General features: G+C 39.8%; 1 non-coding gene across 1 annotated transcript; it reads right to left on the reverse strand.

Moving 5' to 3' along the window:
* Positions 1-13510: 13510 nt before the first annotated feature.
* LOC147416016 (small nucleolar RNA SNORD36) lies at positions 13511-13586 on the reverse strand. Its single transcript, XR_015183388.1, has one exon. It is a non-coding gene; the product is annotated as a small nucleolar RNA SNORD36 (small nucleolar RNA).
* Between the last annotated feature and the right edge of the window lie 7497 nt (positions 13587-21083).

Consider the following 21083-nt stretch of genomic DNA (forward strand, 5'->3'; position numbering starts at 1 on the left):
AAAGGTTGGGTTTTTAAGGGTTTGGGGGTTTTTTTCCTGGAAAGAAGGCAGTGAGTTTGTCTTTTAAGTAGATGATTTGGGAGGCCTGGTTGAGTGTGCAGCACGCCAATGCAAGAAATATCTGCTGACAAGGGGAAGGAAAGCGAGTAGGGCACCGGGGACAAAGTAGGAGGAAGAATCTTACAGGTGGAAGCTTCTTGAGCAACCCCAGCCCAAACATGTGGTTTTACATACAGAAATTCAGCTGTAGGCAGTGTGCTCACCCTGAAGTTCGACACAATCATTTCATTGCTCAAGCGAGTCAAGCCCTCATGAGACATTTTACAGAGGCAGATCTACCACTGAATTCAATTCCAGACTATATTAAAACAAGATCAACGGCAAAACTAAGGCTTGAACTTCAGGAAAGCTGGGATAGTGCTTGATACAACTTGATGCAGTACAAGGACAGGGTTTCCCAAATCATCCACCACAGCCTTGGGACTGAGCCAATTAGTGAATCAGGTAAAAATCCTGACCACACCTTTTGCATTTGGAGCTGCCTGCATTTAGGTGATTAGTTTGTGTAAGGTGAAGACAGAGAGCTAAATGTTGACACTGCACTCAGTCAATCAAATCTTGCAGCTAAATAAGAAGGATGCCTTGGGCAAGACCTAGTCGACCCAGATTTCACGACTGTGTAAATACTCTAATCCTGTTTATCTGCTACCTCTCTCAGGGAAAAGCAAACCGTAAGTGGACTCTCAAAGCCCCTCTCCTGTTTGTTAGAGTTACATTTGGCCAGTTAAGGAACAGAGACAGAGCCGCTTCTGTGGCCAGTCAACAACAGCTTGAGTCCCAAATATCAAACACTTGTAGCAAGCTGCTTGCAAAAGGGTATGAAGGAGGAGAGTGTGGCAGGTAATTTTAATAATGAATGCATTTGGGGGGAAAAAAAAAGAGGATCTGCTCTCACACATCCTGAGCACAAAGGAAAAAATCTAAATTTCCTGTGTCAGTGACAGAGGACCCAAAGAGCGTCTCAAAAAGCATGTAGCATTAGTTGGAGATCCCATTCCCTCTAAAGCAGATGTAAAGCAAAGCCAGATTACAATTATAGAGACTCACATGTCCACAGAAGTGTCTAGTCACAAGCAGCATACGTGATCCTCACCATAAATTTAGTATTTATTTAAACATGAAGTTTTTTATTATAACTACTCTGCTATTGCAGATCCTAAGCAACTGTGTGGAACAGCATTGACTTAGCAGAGAAAGGAGGGGCTGTGAAATTAAGACTGGCAACAAAATGACGCATGTACTACTAAAATTCAAAAGGCTGAACCCTTCTGCAAGAGAATTGCATTGAGAATGTGAAATAAAGGTTGTCCCTCAGCTGCAGTAAAATTTCCCTCATGTAGCCTGCCTGCCATAAAGCAATGGGCACAGGGCTGGGCAGGCAAGCTGGCCACTCCCCTCTGGTGTGAATGAGTTCAGGTTTATCAGCCCTTCAGGCAAGGAGGGACGGGGGACCAGAGGCCCAGAAATTGAAGCCAGTTCCTTTCAGCTCAAAATTCTGAGCATTGTCCCCCTCTTCCATAACAAACAGTGTTTGTACACAAGTAAAATGCAGATGTCAAATTTCCTCTTTTTTCCTTTTTTAAAAAAATTTCTTCCAGGACTCGAAAGGGTCCTGGAAGAAACCAGTGTAACATTACCCTGTTTTAGATTGTGCAAAGTATGTTTACCAAGGCTGAAAGGAATTTAGTACATACTCCCCCAGGATCTGCAGGGCTTGAGAAGGGCTGAATCAGGCAGGGGAAGAACTAGAGAGTTAAGAAAAATGAAGCAGGCAATTTTGTTTAATGCACACCCTTTTATTTTATTCTTTAATGCCTGGACTAAAGCGCACAAAACACAGAAAACCCACATTTTTTATTTAAATTAGTTCCCTGGATAGATTGCCATTGCTGGTTTTACTTGCTTTTTTAAAAAATTCTACACCCACACCCAGAAAGGTACAGGCAGGGAATAAATTTCTCTTTTAACCAATAGCATGGGGAGGGCCCTGTTTGTTTGGTTTTTAACCCAAACAAACCAAGTTACTTGACTAATGCTGTAGCCGCAAACAGCCATATCAGTGCAACTGAAAGGTGCCACAAAGTGAGGCGGGGGTGCCGATAAATAGCCACGGGCAAGGTATAGGAAACATGTGATTCACAGTCTCTCTAGACCAGATGAATCTCCCCTCAGAAGTGCTTGTCTCCATCAATTATAGATGGAGCCTGGCCATTCAGCCAAGCTTAGACACCTGACTCTGCTGTCTGGCAGCTGGAAGCAGTAGTGGAGAGTAAGTGATAGTTTTAGGAGGCATTTCAAAATTTTACGCATCTAAGGAACACAACAGTTCAGATACAGACATTCTATATAGTGCAAGGCCTTGATCTCACAAACCACCATGTTCTCCTCTTCAAAGTAGTCAGGGAACTGAGTATCCAGAAAATGCTCTGCATTGCTGCAAAATAAAAAATAAAAAACCCAAACAAACAAAAAAAACAGAAAAATTTTTACATGGTGGGGGTTGATTCCCGACAGACTGGAGCACTATGTTCTGTGTTGTATAAATCTGACTACACATTTGAGCATGATTGTGACTGATTCATCAGATGAGCTATTTCTGCTGCAGCTGAAAGAGAATTTGCTATAGTCAGGTACTATCATTTTCTGTTTGACTGTACTGGTGGCAGGGTGCTAAGACATGAACTGTGTTTGCAGGTGGTCATACTGTTTTAACAACTGGGCCTGCTTGTTACAATGGGATTCAGTCTAAAAGTTCTTCTGCAGAGAGAAATAGGCTCTTCCATCTGTCTTATTTTAGACATCTAAACCTGATATGAATCACTTCCTGAAAGTGTCTGTATCTCTCCATGGAGTGTACAGAGTGTCTTGGACAACAGTCACATATATAACTCTGAAGAAAAAAATCCTTCCTCTACCATTGCTTTCTCCTATTGTGGCAAACTATTGTCAACACTCCATCTAAATATTTGCATTTATGCAATAACTACAAATTGCTATAACTCTTATTACAAATGCACCACTGTTCCCCCATGTGAATCATCGTCATCTCAAGATTAACTTCTGCACCCAAGTCTAGTGGTAATTTGTGCTTCAGCCAAGCAAGACCTTTATCATATCCTCACCAGATTCCTTTCTGCAGGTGCATATTTACCAGATATAGTTAGTAAGCAGCATATTTAACTATGGAGGGATAAATAATGCATAAAAAGCCTTTTTGTGAATACTTAAGCCACGTTTTGAAAAGTTTTACAGAAAGTCACATTCACCCTGTCCTTCCTTCTCCACTTTCAATGTAACATGCATGAAATACTCATGGGAAGCAGAATTTGATGTTACACGCTGAAATTCCCTCAGATCTTAATTTTGCTGCCTGCTGCAGTTACAGGAATAACTCTGTTGTGAGTTACCTTCATCTAACCTAGAAAACAGAAACAATACCATATATATGAAGAACTGCAGTTGGCAGACCCAAATAAAATACAACACAAGTCACAGACCTTTAAATACGATCAGCTTGAGTTGTATCAGGGCAGCAGGCCTATGAATTACATGCCCAAAATGCACTTAGCCCAGCAGGACAATAACGTTAGTTGAGATCCCAAGATTCTCTCACCATCTACAAAATACAAACAACAGTGATAGCCAGAAGGATGGGAAATTTTTCTCACAGGTATTCTGTTAATGAAAGCTGAGGCATATGATCAGTACAAACGATTTGCTCAGTGATATTTATAGAGTAACACTTTGAAGACCTCCAAAGGCCCTTCATTTTTGAAAATAAAAGCACTTTGTTTCCTTTTAAGTCAATGAATGTTTTCTGGCTCACTATCTTACCTTTCAATCTGAAAACTTTTTCCAGCCATCACAGCCTAAATGTGCAAAGACAGAAAACAAGTGAGTCTTTTGCATTGCTCCTAGAACAACAAACAAAAAATGTGAACCAGGGGAGGTTGCCACCTCAGTAATAACCATGTGCAACCTTTTGTTGTGTTAATAATAGTCAAACATGCAAAACCTGTCAAAAAAAGCTGAAGGTCTCTTCTCCCAGACACTCTGAAGTCTTGGAGGTTTGTACTCTTTCTATTTCAGAGTGACATGCATTGTCTTTTTAGCACTGTGATTATCTTTGCCTCATTGTCTGCCTCAGGAAAAGATATCATTTACGGTGCCACCTTTGTGACTCTTTAGGTATCAGATAACCTACTTAATGCTGGCTTTCCAGATGTTGAGAAATTTGGACTTCAGTGCATCCACTGCCAGAAAGGATTTTTTTTTCCCCTTCCCCTCTCCTGGTACATAAGCTTTATAGAAAAACATGCCAGTAAGACATGCGGCAGGTAAAAGCAGCACAACAGCTATTGCACTGTTAGTGTTCTTTTTTCCTCTCGCACTCTCCAGAGATCCCCTGCCTTAGTTTTTCTCCATCATTGCACTAGATTTATTGCTCCAGTAAGTTTCTGCAAAAGGAGAAAAAGAAAGTACTTGAAGACCCTGGAGACTACCAGCATGGATCCCCTGACCACCCAGCCCTGCATCGCAACAAAAGCATTCCAGAGGGTTCAATTGTTTTGCCAGCACTAAGCCAGAGCAACTGGGATGAGCAATGGAGGGGGTCGGGGAAGATGGGAAGGAAGAGGATGCATGTTTGGAAGAGCAAGATGGAAGAAACCTCTGGAAAGAGATGGGAAGCAGGGCTGGGGATATTCATGGCCCCAAGAGATATGTGGATAACAGGAGGAGGAGCAAAGAAGGAGTGAGGCAAAGGCCCACAGCTCTGCTAGTGAGCAGCGTGTCCATAAGAGGCCTGCTCAGATTTGGGGAATGAAATGAAGCTTCTCTGTCTGTTATATCTTTTGTTTGACTTTCAATTCAAGGGAAACATTATCTCTCTCTTTTCAGATACTATTTAGTTTGGCTGTGTGCTGTAGTGGAGTACAGTGTATGACTGTTTTACCTCTTTCACAGCAGTAATTTGCACACTGAAAGTAGGAGAGGTATAGAGATCTTATGAGATGGGCCATGGAAATGTCATACCATTTTCAAAACTTTACTTAGCACCACTGCGTGCTTTGTTTAAAATCTGACAATCCCCATTCTCGCATTGCACTTCATTTAAGTTTGACATTCCAGTTACCTGGAGCAAGTGCTTTGATGAAGAGAAACTTGGAGGGTAATCCACCAGGACACATTAAACTGTTACAAGTCATAAAACATCTGCACCCAATGGCAAGCTATAAAGCTGAATGGATAAAGCTATTAAATGCATAGCATTGCTGGGCTGAATTCTTCCTCCTGTGAGCACACTCAGCTCGTTCACACACAAAAGGTTTTCCCATGATTGTATCATACACAGCTCATATGATTATAATTTCCAATACGGAAGATTGCTAGCAAGAGCTGAGTTAGGACAAATTTGCATGCTTCTGGTGAACACAAAACAGAGAGCATATAAGAAACCTCCAGTATTTTCTGAGCGTATGATATGAGATGTCTTTTCCCATAATATCTGCTGTGTAACTCTATAAAATGATGAAAACACCAAGAATAAGCTAAAATGAAATAATAGTCAAGTAGAAAGGAAAAAGGCACCAATGCAAGAAAACTGTATTTTAGAAAGCCATGGTACTTCTAAGTACCAACCCTTTTTATTCCGTTACTACTTCTGTGCACAGAAATGAACAGGGGAGAAGTAGTGACATGCAGTTCCAGCTCTGCTCTGAAGTTCACCGGCACCACCAGTGACCTGTCTGAGCTCAAGAAAAGCTCTTACACATACCTTGGTTAGCAAAAATCAGGCAGAACACAGCATGGAAATGTCCTGCCCTCTCCATTTCCAAACACTGTTACTGTCTTTGCTGGCTGAGACTAAATAGATATTGGCATAGGTTTCTTTCTAACAAACAGCCTTACAAAGACATGAAGTCTCCCACACAAGTATGATTCCAAGGTACCATATTTAGTTTTTTAAGGGGGAGTTGAAAGCAGCCCTCAAAGGGGAAGGAGCAGAGACATTGTCTGTATGGTCTCACAAAGTCCTACTGATTTTGTCCAAGAGAGGTGACCTTGTCTTCGATCCACTCATCTCTTCCTAGCACTGACGTCCAATGCAGCATCCACTCAGTGAAAATCACACTCATTGAAACCTGTAATAATCTCTTCCTGGTCCAACAATCACTACTTCTTCCTTATTTTTCATGTGTGAACTGCCATTTTCAACACAGGAAACAGCTTCTTGCTGCCACTGAGTCCACAGAGTCCAGCCTAGATAAGAACCAGGATTTCTGCTTCACTGATCTCGTCATCTTTTTTTTCCTGTTCAGAAGTAGAACAAAGAAGAAATACATGGCACCAAGCCTGTCAAAGTTCAAAGAGTGTCTGGATGGTGCTCTTAGTCATATGGTTTAGTTTTAGGTAGTCCTGCGAGGAGCAGGGGGTTGGACTCAATGATCCTCATGGGTCTCTTCCAACTTGAGATATTCTATGATTCTGTGATTTCTTGCCAGACAGACTCTCCAGACAAAATCCTGGTGAGTCAACTGAAATTCTGTTTCCATAAATCAAAATTCCTTTCATCCTTACCAGTGACAAATTCTTGACACTGAGGATTAATTTCTTCTACAAAATTTCACACTTTTTACAAAGTAATGTTTCCCAATGGTAAAATGTTAAACTGAAAAATGTCCATCCTACTACACCTACCAAGATTCTAGGTAATCTTGTCTGCAAACATTAACTCGGCTACCACCTCTAGCCTGGGTAATCGCTTAAGCAAACATTCATTCAGTTACTATCTCTGAACAGGCAACTCACAAAGCTGCTATATCTCGATCTTCAACAGAAAAACAGAAATCCCAGGTTGATTCTCTGTTCACTCAAGCACAGTTTCTTTCACACATACAGAACCACCATTTTGCCTGTATTAGGTATCTACACTTTGGATTGCCGTCTACCAGTCAGACCACTTCTTAGGTTTTCATTTGCAGGGTCTACTTAAATTTTGCAGATTCTGGCTGCATAGCATCTCCAGGGCAAGTCTTACACTGCAGACATGTGCTTACACAAGTAAAGCAAGTACATGAGATTGCATGACTGTTCCTTTACTGAAAGCAGTATAGAAGTTTAGACAGTATAACACTGTCTAAAGGCCATATTTCTATATTCCTGTCTTTCATTCCTTTCCATACCACTAGTATTGCTCTTATTCACTCATTAACATTTCAAATAAGCATCTTCATTTTTCTCCCATGTTTTCCTTTTTATTTGGGAGAATTTTCTAGTTAACAAATACATTTCATTAAACTATTTTAAATTCTTTCTTAATAATCTCTCTCACCAGTCAGTTTGCAGAAAGAATTGGCAACGGTTTAGGTACCAGTGTGATGAAGCCACTATCTACCGTATAGACCTACCTTACTGCTTCCTTAGATTCCTCTATTTGTCTCTAACAATTTGCTTTCACTTACTTATAGTTTGCAGCAGCCCTTCCCTTGGAGTCTTAGGCACACTGCAAGGCAGCTGGTACTGCTCTTGAAGAAATAATTGTTTGAATAGAGAAGAGAATCAGAACCATTTTATCCGCATACTCCAACACAGCTTCACTGTTTCCACAAAGACCCATGATGGCAAGCAATATTTCTCACACCCCTGTAGTTCCATGCAAGTATGATGAAACACTTGTCCTTTGAGCGTGGCACAAACTAACTATTCACTTAAGAAAGCCTGCTGTCTTGGAATGAACATATTTTGGAGAGTCGAAGATAATGTCATTCACTGTTAACTCTCCAAGAAAGGAATGCTTAGTGTGTGTTGCAATGAAGGCATGAGCTTCAGTTACTCTGGGAGCCACAGCAAGAACGTTCCTCAAATAAAGAGAACTTGAACGTGCATACCATAAATTTAAACAAGCTTTTATATCATGTCTATAAAAAATACCGGCACTTTTTTAAAACAAAAGAATTACTATATTATTTTGCTTTTTTTGCTTTTGCTATTGCCACGTCCATCTGATGATACCTGTGTAGTAATTCCAGACTAGATAGATATTAGTTTATTTTCATAGGTTTCAAATTATTATCTAGACCTAAAGAAGAATATTACACATGAATCAATCATTCAAAATCAAAAGCTAAGGAACTTGCAGGAAAAAAAAAAAGTTGGCATTAGGAACATTTCCTTAACAGTAACATTGTTTTCATAAGATTTCCCTTTCGTAAGACTTTGCCTTTGTAAGATTCCCCAGGTGTTCTGTGTACACCTGTCAGACATTGGCATTTTGTGTAAGGATTATTCTTTTGCACATCAACTTAGGGTGGCATCTCTGCAACAGATATCTCCCTGGAACTTCTATAGCTTAAATTTTCTCAGCAGGTTGGAATAATATAAATAACCTTGATCCCTGAACATTGATAGCATCTTGCCTAAAAATTGCCTATGTGTACCGTATTATTTTAGGGAATAGCATGATTTTAACAGTCTGGAAATAACTTCAAATATTTCTATTTGAATGTCTGCCAACCAGGGCTAATTTTCTTACACAGTAATCTGGAAAGATGCATTAGATTCTATTTTACCTGTCTCCCAAGCCACTGTATAGTTTAAAGGCTTTGTTATAAGAAGCATTCCTGTACTTTCTCTATTATCTTTTTCTGAAAAAATAGTAGTCCTCCTTGTAAAACCATCTATTGAAATTATTTTAATGAAATCATGTACCCAGACAGAACAATGTCTTTACTGGCAAAACTTGACAAAAAAGCATGATCTGCTGTTCTATTTAAAGGAAATGGGGTCCATTTTCTTGTTCTAGGACTAATGTGATTTTAGCTTCAGCAGACCATTGCTTCAGTTTACTGAAATGTAAAAGGAGATGGGGTAAACCATCAGTTCTAGTAGCTGTGAATGAATTAAGTTTAGCATCATGTAAAATTGCAGTTTTCCTGGTGTCACAGATCTTTTACTAGGTATGTCCTAATAAGTAAAAATCCAGAAGAGATGACTCGGACCACGTCCAACTCAGTTTGAGACCTTGGTACCAGCATAAAAATTCAGTCTATTTTTGTGTGTCTGATATAGAACAATTTTGAACAAATAACTTGCTTTTTGTCTTGGACTAACATTGGTCAGATAATCAAGAATACTAATTACTGATACAGAGTCTAACATGGCTCACTTTTATTATGTGACTTTAGGAAGCAAACACATTCCACTACAGGTTTGTAAACAAAAGGCCTAATTTTCAGAGGTTCTGTGCATGAGTAGTTTCTCTGAACCACTGAGCTGGGAAGGGACCTCTAGAGATCACTTAGTCTACCCATCTTGCTCAGAGAAGGGTCAACAAGAACAGGTTGCCCAAGACCATGTCCAGCTGGATTTTGAATATCTCAAAGGATGGAGCATCTACAGCCTCTCTGGATTTATCCCAGCGTTTGACTACCATCAGTAAAAAAGTTTTCTTATGTTTAAACAGAATTTCCTGTATTTTAGTTTATACGTCCATTGCCTGGCCTGTCACTGAGCACCACTGAAAAGAGTCTGTCTCCCTCTTCATCATTTTCCCTCAATCAGATACTTATGCAAATTGAGAAGATCTTCAGCCTTCTCTTCTCCAGGCTCAACAGTTCCAGCTCTCTCAGCCTCTCATCATATGAAAGAGGCTCCAGTACCTTAAACACCTTTGTGGCCTTGTACTGGACTCGCTCCAGTATGTCCATATATCTTTTGTACTGGGGAGCCCAGCACTGGATCCAGCACTCCAGATGTGTCTCAATAATGCCGATTAGAGAGAAAGAATCATCTCCCTTAACCTGTCAATGATGCAGTTCCTGGGATGCAGCCCAGGACAGCATTGGCCTTTTTTCGCTGCACAGACACATTCCTGGCTTGTGTCTAACATTTTGACCCAAGTACTTTTCTGCAAAACTGCTTTCTTCCAGCCTGTACTGATGCATGGGGTTATTCCTTCTGCAGGTGCAGAGCTTGGCCTTTCCCTTTGCTGAACTTCATGGGATTTCTATGGTCCCATTTTTGCAGCCTATCAAGGTCCCTCTGAATGATGGCACACCCATTTCAGCTATCAACCCACTCCACACAGTTTTGTATTGTCTGCAAAGTTGCTGAGCATGCACTGTGTCCCATCATCCAGCTCATTCATGAAGATGTCAAACAGTATTGGCCCCTGGGATATACCAGTAGTGACTGGCCTCTAGCTGGATATTGTATGGCTGCTCACAACCCTTTCAGTCCAGCTCACTGTCTACTTATCTAGCCCATACTTTGTCAATTTCTCCATGAGGATCTTATGGGAGACAGTGTTGAAAGCCTTGTATGTGAGGTGTTATGTGATTTTGAAAGCCATGCTAAAATCAAGATAAACAATATCAGCCACTACTCCCTTGTCCACTGAGCTAGTCATTTTGTTGTAGAAGGCTATCAGGTGAAGTATGATTTCCCTTTCATAAATGCATGGTGACTACTTCTAGTCATCTTCATGTCCTTCATATGTTTGGAAATGGCTTCCACAATTATTTCATCCATCACCTTCCCATGTATCAAGGTAAAGCTGATATGATTTTCCTTAGGAGTGACATTTGCTTTCTTCTTGTCCTCAGGAACCTCCCCTGACTGCCACAGGCTTTCACAGATAATTAAGAGTGGCCTCAGAGGGACACTGGCTAGCTTCCTTCGCACTCAGGTGTGCATCCCATCAGGTTCCAAGGACTTGTGCATGTCCAGTTTGTTTCAGCATTCCCTGACCTGATCCTCCTCCACTGAGTAAGTCTTCCTTGCTCCAGACTTTCCCACTGCTCTCAAGGACTTGGAACTGCTGAAGGCGAGTCTTACCAGTAAAGGCCAAGGTGAAGAAAACATCGAATACCTCAGCTTTCTCCATATGCGTTGTCAGGAGGTCCCCTGTGCCATTCAGCAATGGGCCTATCTTTTCCATATTCTTGTTTTTGCTGTTACTGTACCTGTAGCGGCCCTTCCTGTTGTCCTTCACACTGTTTGCCAGATTCAGCTCCAGGTGGGCTTTGGCTTTCCTAGTGCCACCTTTTCATGCTTGGATAGTGTCTCTGTATTTCTCCTGGGTCACCTGCCCCTGCTTCTGCCTCTGGTACACTGCCTTTCTATGGTTGAACTTAGTCAGGAGCAAATTACTCCTCTATGAAGGCTTCCTACCAGCTTTGCTCCCCACCCCTGGAGGTGGGCAAAGGGCAGAGCCTGTCCAACCACCCCAGCCAGGAGCAGGACAGCTGGGGGGCACCAGGGCAGCCTCAGCCTCTGGCACCCGTCACCTTCCCGGGGAGAGGGACAGGCCAAAGCTGAGCTGGAACATGGACATGTGCATAGGGGTCAGGATCAGGCCCATTGAGGGAAACCAGGGTCAGACAGTGTTTCAAATTAAAAATTATCCATTTTTAATGTTGGGGGGGGGGGGTGTTATACTTTTTTCAGTCTAAGTAACTTTACAAATTTATCAGAATATGTGAATATGTCACGCTTGATGTATCCAGCTCTTTCCATCCCTGATTCTGAAATTGCTGGGGCCAAAACAAACTTGCCTGTTGGAACACCAGAGTGGAAATTTACCCTAATTTTCATTCTAAATTTTAATATACTTCTTAAAAAAATCTATGGTATTAATAACAGTACTTTGATATGGATATTTCAAAATATATGATCCTGGCAAAGCCCATGGAATCCCTTTTAAATAAGCTCAAATACTAATCAGCGTATATAGTCTGTAAATCTTGTGAACCTCCACTTCAATTTATTGTAAATGTTTTTGTTTTCTAATGTACATTTTACAAAAAGGCAATACATCAATGACCACCTCTTTTTTTTTTAAAAAAAAAAAAACAACTAGCCAAATACGTACTTCAAACTACGCCTAAACTGGTCCCTTCCAATTCTGTCAAAGCCATGGATTTCAGAGAGGTTTTGTCAGAAATAAAATGGGGACTGAGAATGTGTATGAAAGAGCTTTCAGACGAAGGGCCATATACTTAGCTTCGTTTATAGCTTTACATTCAGTTAGGTTTATATATATATCTCCTATCTCTCCCTGTCCTGCATGTTTTTCATCACACAATCAGTGACAGAATTATCACTGCTGTTAAAATATAAGTATAGCTGAACAGTACTTGCAATTCTTATGAGGATTTCCTATTCAAATTAATACACTGGAGTTTGCCTGAAGTTCTGTTGAAAGGACCAGTTACACATCCTGGATAACATATGGAAGAATGTGACAAAATGGAAAGTACCCAAATGATCCCATCTTGACATCAAATCTCTGTGTAGTTTACTTTTTTCATCTAGCTGTATTTCACACCAGACAGTCCAGACACATAGAGCAAATTAACTAAGAGCTCATACAGATAAGTAAGAGGAAGAACTCAGTGGAAATGATATTACTGAAATAGCTAGGCTTTTATTTCCAAAAGAGTGGTGAAAACAGGGCACTTTGTTCTTCTATTTAGACAGGTGGAGTTTGTGTTAGAAACTCTGGGACCACATCTTCCCTCCCCACTTTTTAGCTTACATTTAGGTCACACCTTCTTGCATGTGACTTCGCCCTTCCAGATGCTTAATATATATTTAAAAGAAAAAAAGCAGCCTTTTTTTTCTGCAACAATCCACAGAAAAAGGAGGACCCTGGGAAATAATCTTCTGGTTTTCTAATTTATATTATCCTTTGACTGCTTCTTTGTGTAGTGCTATATATTTTCATTGGTAGTAATGAAAGATGTGTCCCCTTTTCTCTTCATCTAACTGCAAATAATAATGCAAATTAGGTCATGACCCTGCAGTCAAGAAATTTCTCTAGTTGGTGAACGAGCAGGTTGATTATTCACTATGGTTTCTTTAAGGCCTTTTGCAATGGAATAAGATTTTGCTTGGACCACTATTCAAAACCATGGGTATTTGTGTCAAGTCCTTCTGTAGGAAATCTAAGCTTTCCAGTTTTACATGCAACACAGACCACAGCTGTTTGAATGCACATCAGCTCATTGCAAATAACTATTGATAAAATCAAATACCAAGTTGTGGACTTGCTCATTTGCAACACCAGTTACCACTTCTAATTTAAATAACCCAACAGACTGGTTTTTTTCTTTCACAACCTATTCAAGCTTGAGAACTTCATTACTCCAAAAGTGGGTTGACATCCCTGCAAGCAGAGGCCTTCGAAAACACTACAGAGCCTATACTGGATAAGCAACACCACATGAATCTCAGTGCTCCAGCAAAACAGTTCATTCAGCTGTTGTATGTATAACCAGAAGAGTAACGCAGAAAAGCAGAGCAGAGATGAGTAGTTAAGTGCAATATAGGATACTGATAGGAGTAATGCTTATTTTTTACTTCTGCTGCTCACATTTTGCAGTGTTGATGCACTGGCAAAGGTACAAAGAGGAGTCACAGAAATGACCTGAGGACTGAAGGAAACACTTTACAGTCAGAGTTAAAGAGCTCATTCTATTTAGTTCATCAGAAAACATTCCAAGAGATTAATTAATCACAGTGTATAAATACTTACATAAGGAGGAATCACCAATTACTGAAGGTCTTTAAGTGTAATAAAGAAAGAAAAACACCATCAGAAGCTGAAAACAGTTCTCAGGAAAATTCAGGTGAGGAATCAAGCACAGAGATTTGATAGTGAAGGTGATTAACCATATGAACACCCAGTCAAGTGAAGAAAAGGACTCCAACTCTTGATGTCTTCAAATCATGAATTCCTTTCTGGAATATGTAGCTATCTCTCTGAAAAGACAAACTTGAAAAAGATAAATTATTAAAACAAATCAGCTAACCCTTTCTCAGATAGTTTGGTGTAACTGTGGCTGAATGTCATCTATGAATTTGCATGTATCTGTAAAATGGAGACAGAAAAAAAACAGACTAAGGGAGCAGCAGACAAAGCCATAATACAAACTGGGAACACAGCCCACAGCCAAGCCAAGAGAGAGCTGTTAGGATAAGTGTTGATTAGAAAAGAGTTCAGAGTTTCAACGAAATATAGGATCTCTCCCTATTTGATATTTGTTGTACTGAAGAAAAGAAGTCTTTGGACATTTTAAAAAAAAAAATTAATAGGAATTTAGGATCAATTTCTCTTTCCTACTGACTTAAACAACTCAACAGAATCTGGATTTCTGGCTAACTGCTCAAGTCAGAGAAAGATAACATTGAGTTTTATGGGCTCAGTACAGGGAATAAGAGGCACAATTCAGAGGCCTGTAATCTGACTAGAAACTTTCATGATCTCCTCAGTCCTTTAGGCCTGTGAAGCTATGAGTTCCATGAATATTTGTTGATATGTCTTTCCCGCTTAATATAACAGAACTGAAATAATGGCTACAATTCTACTGCTTTACATTCCTAATGCTCTTCAGTGAAACCTAACATTGAGAGCATATTAAAAGTAGTTGGAAGACATTAGCACAGTCAAAGCTGATATGGAGAAAGGTCTCCAAAGTTAATTTATTTTCCCTTCATCTCTAAATGCATATCATCATTCCCCAGACTACTTTAGAATTTTTTTATTCCTTTCTGATGTTTTGGTGGCTCCAGACAGTTTTCCATTATATTCGATCAGGGTTGTCTTGGTTATAGGACGCTTGTTCATCTGTTAAAAGTGTGCCTCATCAAGATGCACCCTTATACTGAGCAGATCAGCATTGTGTGTTCCCACTGAACTCATCTCACTTCAGCTCTCTCTCAACAGTCCATGAAGCTTGGCTGTTTTGACACATAACTGGATGACACTAATTCATAAAGGCAGAGTTCATTGGATAATATTCCTATGATTTATTTGATTATTTGTATGGTTTTGTGCCTTAAATTATTTAACAAATCATTCTTGACAAGATTTGACAAACTCTGTAAAGCTCACCAAACAGTGTTTGATTTGTAAAACATTGGTTTAGATATTAGTTTACTACCTTTATTAAAATGCATAACTGGGGATTTCCATGTACCAAGCAGTGCACATCAAAAGATTCCTGTTATTACTTCTTACCCATAATGCAGATAGAGGAAAAATTTGACTGAAGTACCAGTGCTGATTTGGAAAACTTAGAAGAAGGGAGTTTCTCCTGAAGTTTGCAGCACTTCTGGTCACAGCTGCACACTACAAGATGAGCCTTTTTTGCTATATTTCAGGTGATTCTAATTCAGTTTCCCAAAATTAAAGTATGTTATTCAAATCTGCAAATGCCATTCTAACCAGACAACTGGTGCTGTGTCATCAAAGCTTCTGAACTTTCAAGTCACATTCATTCTCTCTTGATGCAAAAAGACATATTTTTAAACAGCCAGCTCTGCAAACTTAGCCTTGCTTCCAGCTGTCAGGTGTGTCTTTTGGGACTCTTGCCTCGTAGTCCATTGTAAGAGTTTGCAGTCAAATTTTGGTCTCTTATGCTTGTGCAAGACTATTGCTTTTCTTGGCAAAGCCAAAAGCCAAAATGAATCCATGTTAGTTACTCTGTTCATAGGCATAACAGGAAAAATTCAGGTCTCAGTAATAGTTGCATTGGCTCTCTAAGGCTAAAGAGAGTAAACAGAATTATTTCTGTGCCATTAATGTGAATAAATGTGATGGACTAAATTCAAGGCTCAAATGGGTTGAATAAGAAAATTCCATTTAAACTGTAAACCAGCTCTTCAGATCTCCAGAATGGAATGTGTTCCCATGATCCTTAACCAAAAATACAGAAGTAATAAGGGTGATAATAATACGGTTTCCCACCTCTATCCTTCTGCAGTGCTGACCTTCACATCACTGGTAGTGATGCTAGTAAAGGGGTTGCATGAATGAAGCCTGTAATTACATCATTTAAGCTGTGTTATATTTTATAATACTTTCCTCCTATAATCTTTAATGGAATTTAGGTTATACCTAACTCATGCTAAATCTATGACTATCAATAGGTAGAGCCTAGCACAGTAGAGCTCTGTTTCAGCTACGCTTTCGAACTGGATTGCATAATGGTACCTGCAGTCTTTTGTTGCTTATATCATCCTTCCTGTTATATGGCGTCTTTCAGACTATTCATATTCACATCTTGTACAATCTGAAATGCGTCAGAGTCCTCTATATCTTCCACAGCCAACACGTAGCTCAGCATTTGAAAAAAAAGCATTATTAAACTGATTTGCCAAGACATTTGATTCATGCATATAGAAAGCATTCTGTGAGCTCTCTGGAGATGGGAATTTCCAATCCTTAGAGAATTTTGAATTTGTTTTGAATGAAATCAGAAAATTTATTCACCCAGGATTATCTAAATATTCTTTACATTTCAGACAAACCAGATCTTAAACTACCGAAAATAAAATAAAACTGGTTCAATGTGACAATTTCACTTTATTTTAACAATATCTATAATGCACATGTTAAAATAAAGTATTTTGAAGGGAAGAAATTACAGACTTCATTTTGACACTCTCAAAAACAAGGCAGTTTGAGTCTGTTACAACTTTTCTCTCTTTCTTCAAAATGGAATTTCAGCAAAAAAGAATGAGTTGTGTGAAGTGGTTGGATTTATATAAAACTGACCTTTTCTGATTATTCAGCCAGAGGTCTTCCAGCCAGACCTAGTTAATACACACAGAAAGGAGCCAACAGAACAGGAACATGGTTAGTGACTTATCACTACGCATATTGTACTAAATGGCTTTAACAGAAGCAGAAACAAATATCCGTGAGTACCGTATTACATTAATTTAGGGACTGATTGAAGGGTCATCTAGCAATCTGTTAGGGTCTGCAAAATGGAGACAGATATCTCTTGATGATATCATTTGATCTAGTTTGCTTAAGAGTATTGCATAGCAGCTGCCGGAGCTCAAGAATATTTTTTCAAATTTGTGTTTAGCACTCGAAGTCCTACTCTGAAATTTCATCAGGTAAACATGCTAAAAACCATGCTATTCCTCCCAGTGGGCAGGATCCTAATTTGTTGCCATCATCATTATGTCTTTATACATTCTATGTTCATGTGTAATTCAGCTGCGCCAACTTCATACTACGAGAATACGAGAAAGTATTACACCTGGACCTATACACAAGATAGAAAAGGAAACATTATTAGTAGCTACCCTCATTTTACAAGTAAAGCACAGAAAGATTTCATTTACTTGCACAAAGTTAGTTAGGGCAAAAGTGCTAACCTGGCACCTTTTCTGAGCCTTCTCTGAGTGCCCTGGCTGCAACTGCAATCTACTGGGAGAGCAGAAAACAGTCTGTGTACAGCACATGATTTCTTTCTGAATCTGTATGGATGTCCCTCTGGAGTGTTTCAATGGTATGTCCACTTTTAGCTAAAAAGTGCATTTTGACAGCCAGGCTAGTCTGCGCCTTCTGCAGACTAGTTTACCACTATTCTGGATGGAAACTCCAGGTTGCAATGACCTAGCACTACCAATAAAATATTAACTGTTGATGATACTTTATTCCCATGAAGTGCCCAACACAAACAGAATCACAGAATCGTATAGGTAGGTTGGAAGGGATCTCCTGAGATTGTCTAGTCCCTTCTCAAGCAGGGTCACCTACAGCAGGTTGCCCAGGACTTTGTCCAGTTGAATTTTGAGTATGTCCACAGAGGGAGACTCCACAACTTGTCTGGACAACCTGTTCCTGTGTCTGACCACCTTCAGAGTAAATAAGTGCTTTGTTGTGTTCAGATGGAATTCCATGTTTTAGTTTGTGTCCATTGCTTCCTGTCCTGAGCATCACTGACAAAATCCTGGCTCCCTCATCTTCATTCCTTCCCATCATTTATTTATACACATTGATAAGATCCCCTTCAGCCTTCTCTTCTCCTGAAAGAGGCTGAACAGTCCCAGCTCTCTCAGCCTCTCCTCATATGACAGATGCTCCAGTTCCTTAGTCATCTTTGTGTCCCTTCGCTGGAGTCTCTCCAGTATGTCTGTATCTTTCTTGTACTGTGGACCCTAGAGCCAGACCTAACACTCCACGTGTGTCTCATCAGTGCTGAGTGGAGGAGAGGGATCACCTCCCTCAATTTGCTGGCAACACTGTTCCTGATGCAGCCCAGGATGCTGTAGATAGAGCAAGCTGTCTGTTGTGATTGGTAGGCAGCGGGACTTCCTATAAAGAATATGACACCTGAAAAAGCTTACTTAGATGCTCGTGGGTGAAAACACACCACAATAGGGCAGACCTGAGTATAGGTGACAACAAGTCCCAAACCCAGCTCTCGCTAGTGAGTCACAGTGGCATGCAGTTCTTCTGGGGTAATTTACCTGTGTGATCATGCAGAGCTCTATCACCCCAGTAATGAAACTAACTCATTTTAAGCCACACCAGCTGTTCCTCCTTCTCATGATAGACTATATGTGGACAAAGCCATAGAACATACCTGCTTCTACAACTGGTAAAACAGCTGGACTTTTGTTTTAAATATTAGTGCTACAACAACCACTTAAGCTTTGACTGCATGAGCTAGTTTCTAACTTAACCAAGGTATTAATTATAAGTATTTTTTTTAATGAATTCTTGGATGAAAATTACTAGTTAAAGCTAATCTGTGGGCCAAGCATCCTGCTGTCTCATATTACTTCTGTTTATGTAAGCGCCTAATAGGTCTGCAATCGTGATCATGGTACATCTAGAACATTTCAAGGATTTTCACCTAGGTCTTATTGACTCCAAACTACAATTACTCTTTGATCAAGTGAAAAGCTCTGTAGTGGCATATGTTACTTGAAGGTGAGAATGTTCCATGTTATTCTATGGTGCTCTCCTTTTACTGTTTGGTGGGGTTTTTTAACTGTTGTTATCATTATTATTATCCAGCATTATCCAAGAATCAGTAGGTTCATTCAGTGAAGGGGTTTTTTGCCTTTTTAATCTATCACCATGTAACATTCTTGAAAACTAAATAAACAACAAAGACTAGGGCAGTAACCAGGGCGTTTGAAGTGACCACAAGCAACAGCACCTTATATCAGTTTTGCAACTAACAAACACATACATTGGTTAGGCCTTACCTAAACTGGCCAGACACATAGTGTTAGTGGCATCTTTCAGAAAAGAAATACACACAGAACAATTTTCGGTACAAAAGAACTCTCCTTGAAGATAAATAATCTTTGGTAAACAACCAGTCTGTATTTACATTATTCACCATTTTCACCCAAGCATTTTTTCATGTAAGATATACAAGATCTGACAGTGGATAAATAACTATGGGGAACAGAAACCCCATTTACACTGAGATTTGGAGCCATTTTATGATCTCAGTAAAAGATAATTTTTGAACATGCCTTGCATAGGAAAGTAGTGCTACTGTTTACACGGCCTGATACATATTCTGCCTGCATTTCATTTAGAAAATAAACATGTGCCTCTTTACCACCCAAACTTTAATAAATTTCAGGGGAGAATGGCTCTTTTTTTAACTGTGACTCATTCTTTGCTAATTCAATCAAGCTGGAGCTGACAAAAATAACGAAGATTTTTGAGGTATTTTTACCATGTTTGTCACTCCACCAAATGACAGTGCAAAGTTCCCTTGTCTGAATTTCTATCAAATACTTACCAGGAATGCTAAGCCTTTCAGAATCCCATTGTACCTGTTTCATGGCATGTGAGTTATTCGCTTTCATCTCCCCTTTACTCTATAAAAGAGGATCTAAGGCTGTAAAAACTTCAATCCAGAGATTCATGCAGCTGTACATAACAGATCCTTCCTCTCTCGTCGTTGCAGCACAACATCAAACCAAACAAAATGTCTCAGCTACAGTATTTGCAGCGAGGCTGTCACAGATCTCCTTTTTTGCTTTTGAAAAAAGTGGCTGAATGCCCAGCACCTGCCTCCATACTGACATTTTCTGAAACACTAAGGTAGAGGAATCAACCTTTGTCAATATCATCTCAGTGATTTGTTAGTAACGATGAAATGAAAAGCCTCAGCCTCTATCCTTGCTTCTGGAATACAGGATTAAAATAAAGGACACATGATTTTATTGATTTAATGAGGGATAGGGGCTTCAGTGGCACATCCCTTGTGATTAGAGAACAAGCTGTGGTTGCAGGTCTCACAACCAGTTCTTCCCCGTTTGCTTAGCTTTCCCCATTTCTTGGGAACTTGTTTATGTATTTGGCTGTTACGATGACCCACAGAGTTCACTCCTGTGCTGCATGAAGCATTCAAATGCCTGCAGTGATTTCAGTCTGTCTCTCTCAACAGTAAAAGAACGAAAGACTGAAGGGATTGCAGCACAGTTCTGCAAACTAAAGAGATGAAGAAGAGAAGATAGGGAGAGAGAGAAAAAAAACTTTTAAAATGTTAGATAAAACACAGCAACAGGAACAGGAATAACACCTCCTACCTATGAAGGAGGCTGTGTGCAGAATGCATTAATCTCTTAGCATATTTTTTCAGATAGGAATCCCTCCCCCCAGCTATGAACTGAGAGGTAAGCTAAAGGAGTTCACTCATAGTATTTTGTGTTAGATTGATCCATGAACAGCGAGTTAATCTCCTGCCTTAGACCTTTTACCTTTGTTCTTTTTTTCTTGAGGTATTCATATGATATAAAATGACATTTTCATATGGTAATCACGCCTCCTTGTAGCGTTACTCTGCAAGATTAGCCAGAGGGATGAAACACAATGAACAGTGCCTTCCCAGGAAAACAAAACAAAACAAAACAAAACACCACCAAAAAGCAAAAGGAAATTGAAAACTAAAATTCGTTCCTTATTGTCAATTTGGCTGTGTGATAACAGTAACAGAGTTACTGAGGCTTGATATATGTAAATATAACACAACGGATGTAGGCTTATGTCATAAAGACCTACCGTAACAGTTCTTTGTACATAAATACATATCAATAAACCAGATATACAGCATCCACTTTGCCCACAGGTTAAATTTTCTCAGTTCTCTGTAGTGTTACTGTCCCTGGGCTCCGAAAGTTAGAAAGAGACAGTGCGTGAGCACGCAATTTCCAAATCCAGCCCTTCCCCCCTCCCCATTTTGGTTTCC

This window comes from Leptosomus discolor, chromosome 2 (assembly GCF_034619465.1).
Source record: "Leptosomus discolor isolate bLepDis1 chromosome 2, bLepDis1.hap2, whole genome shotgun sequence".
Classification (NCBI taxonomy): domain Eukaryota; kingdom Metazoa; phylum Chordata; class Aves; order Leptosomiformes; family Leptosomidae; genus Leptosomus; species Leptosomus discolor.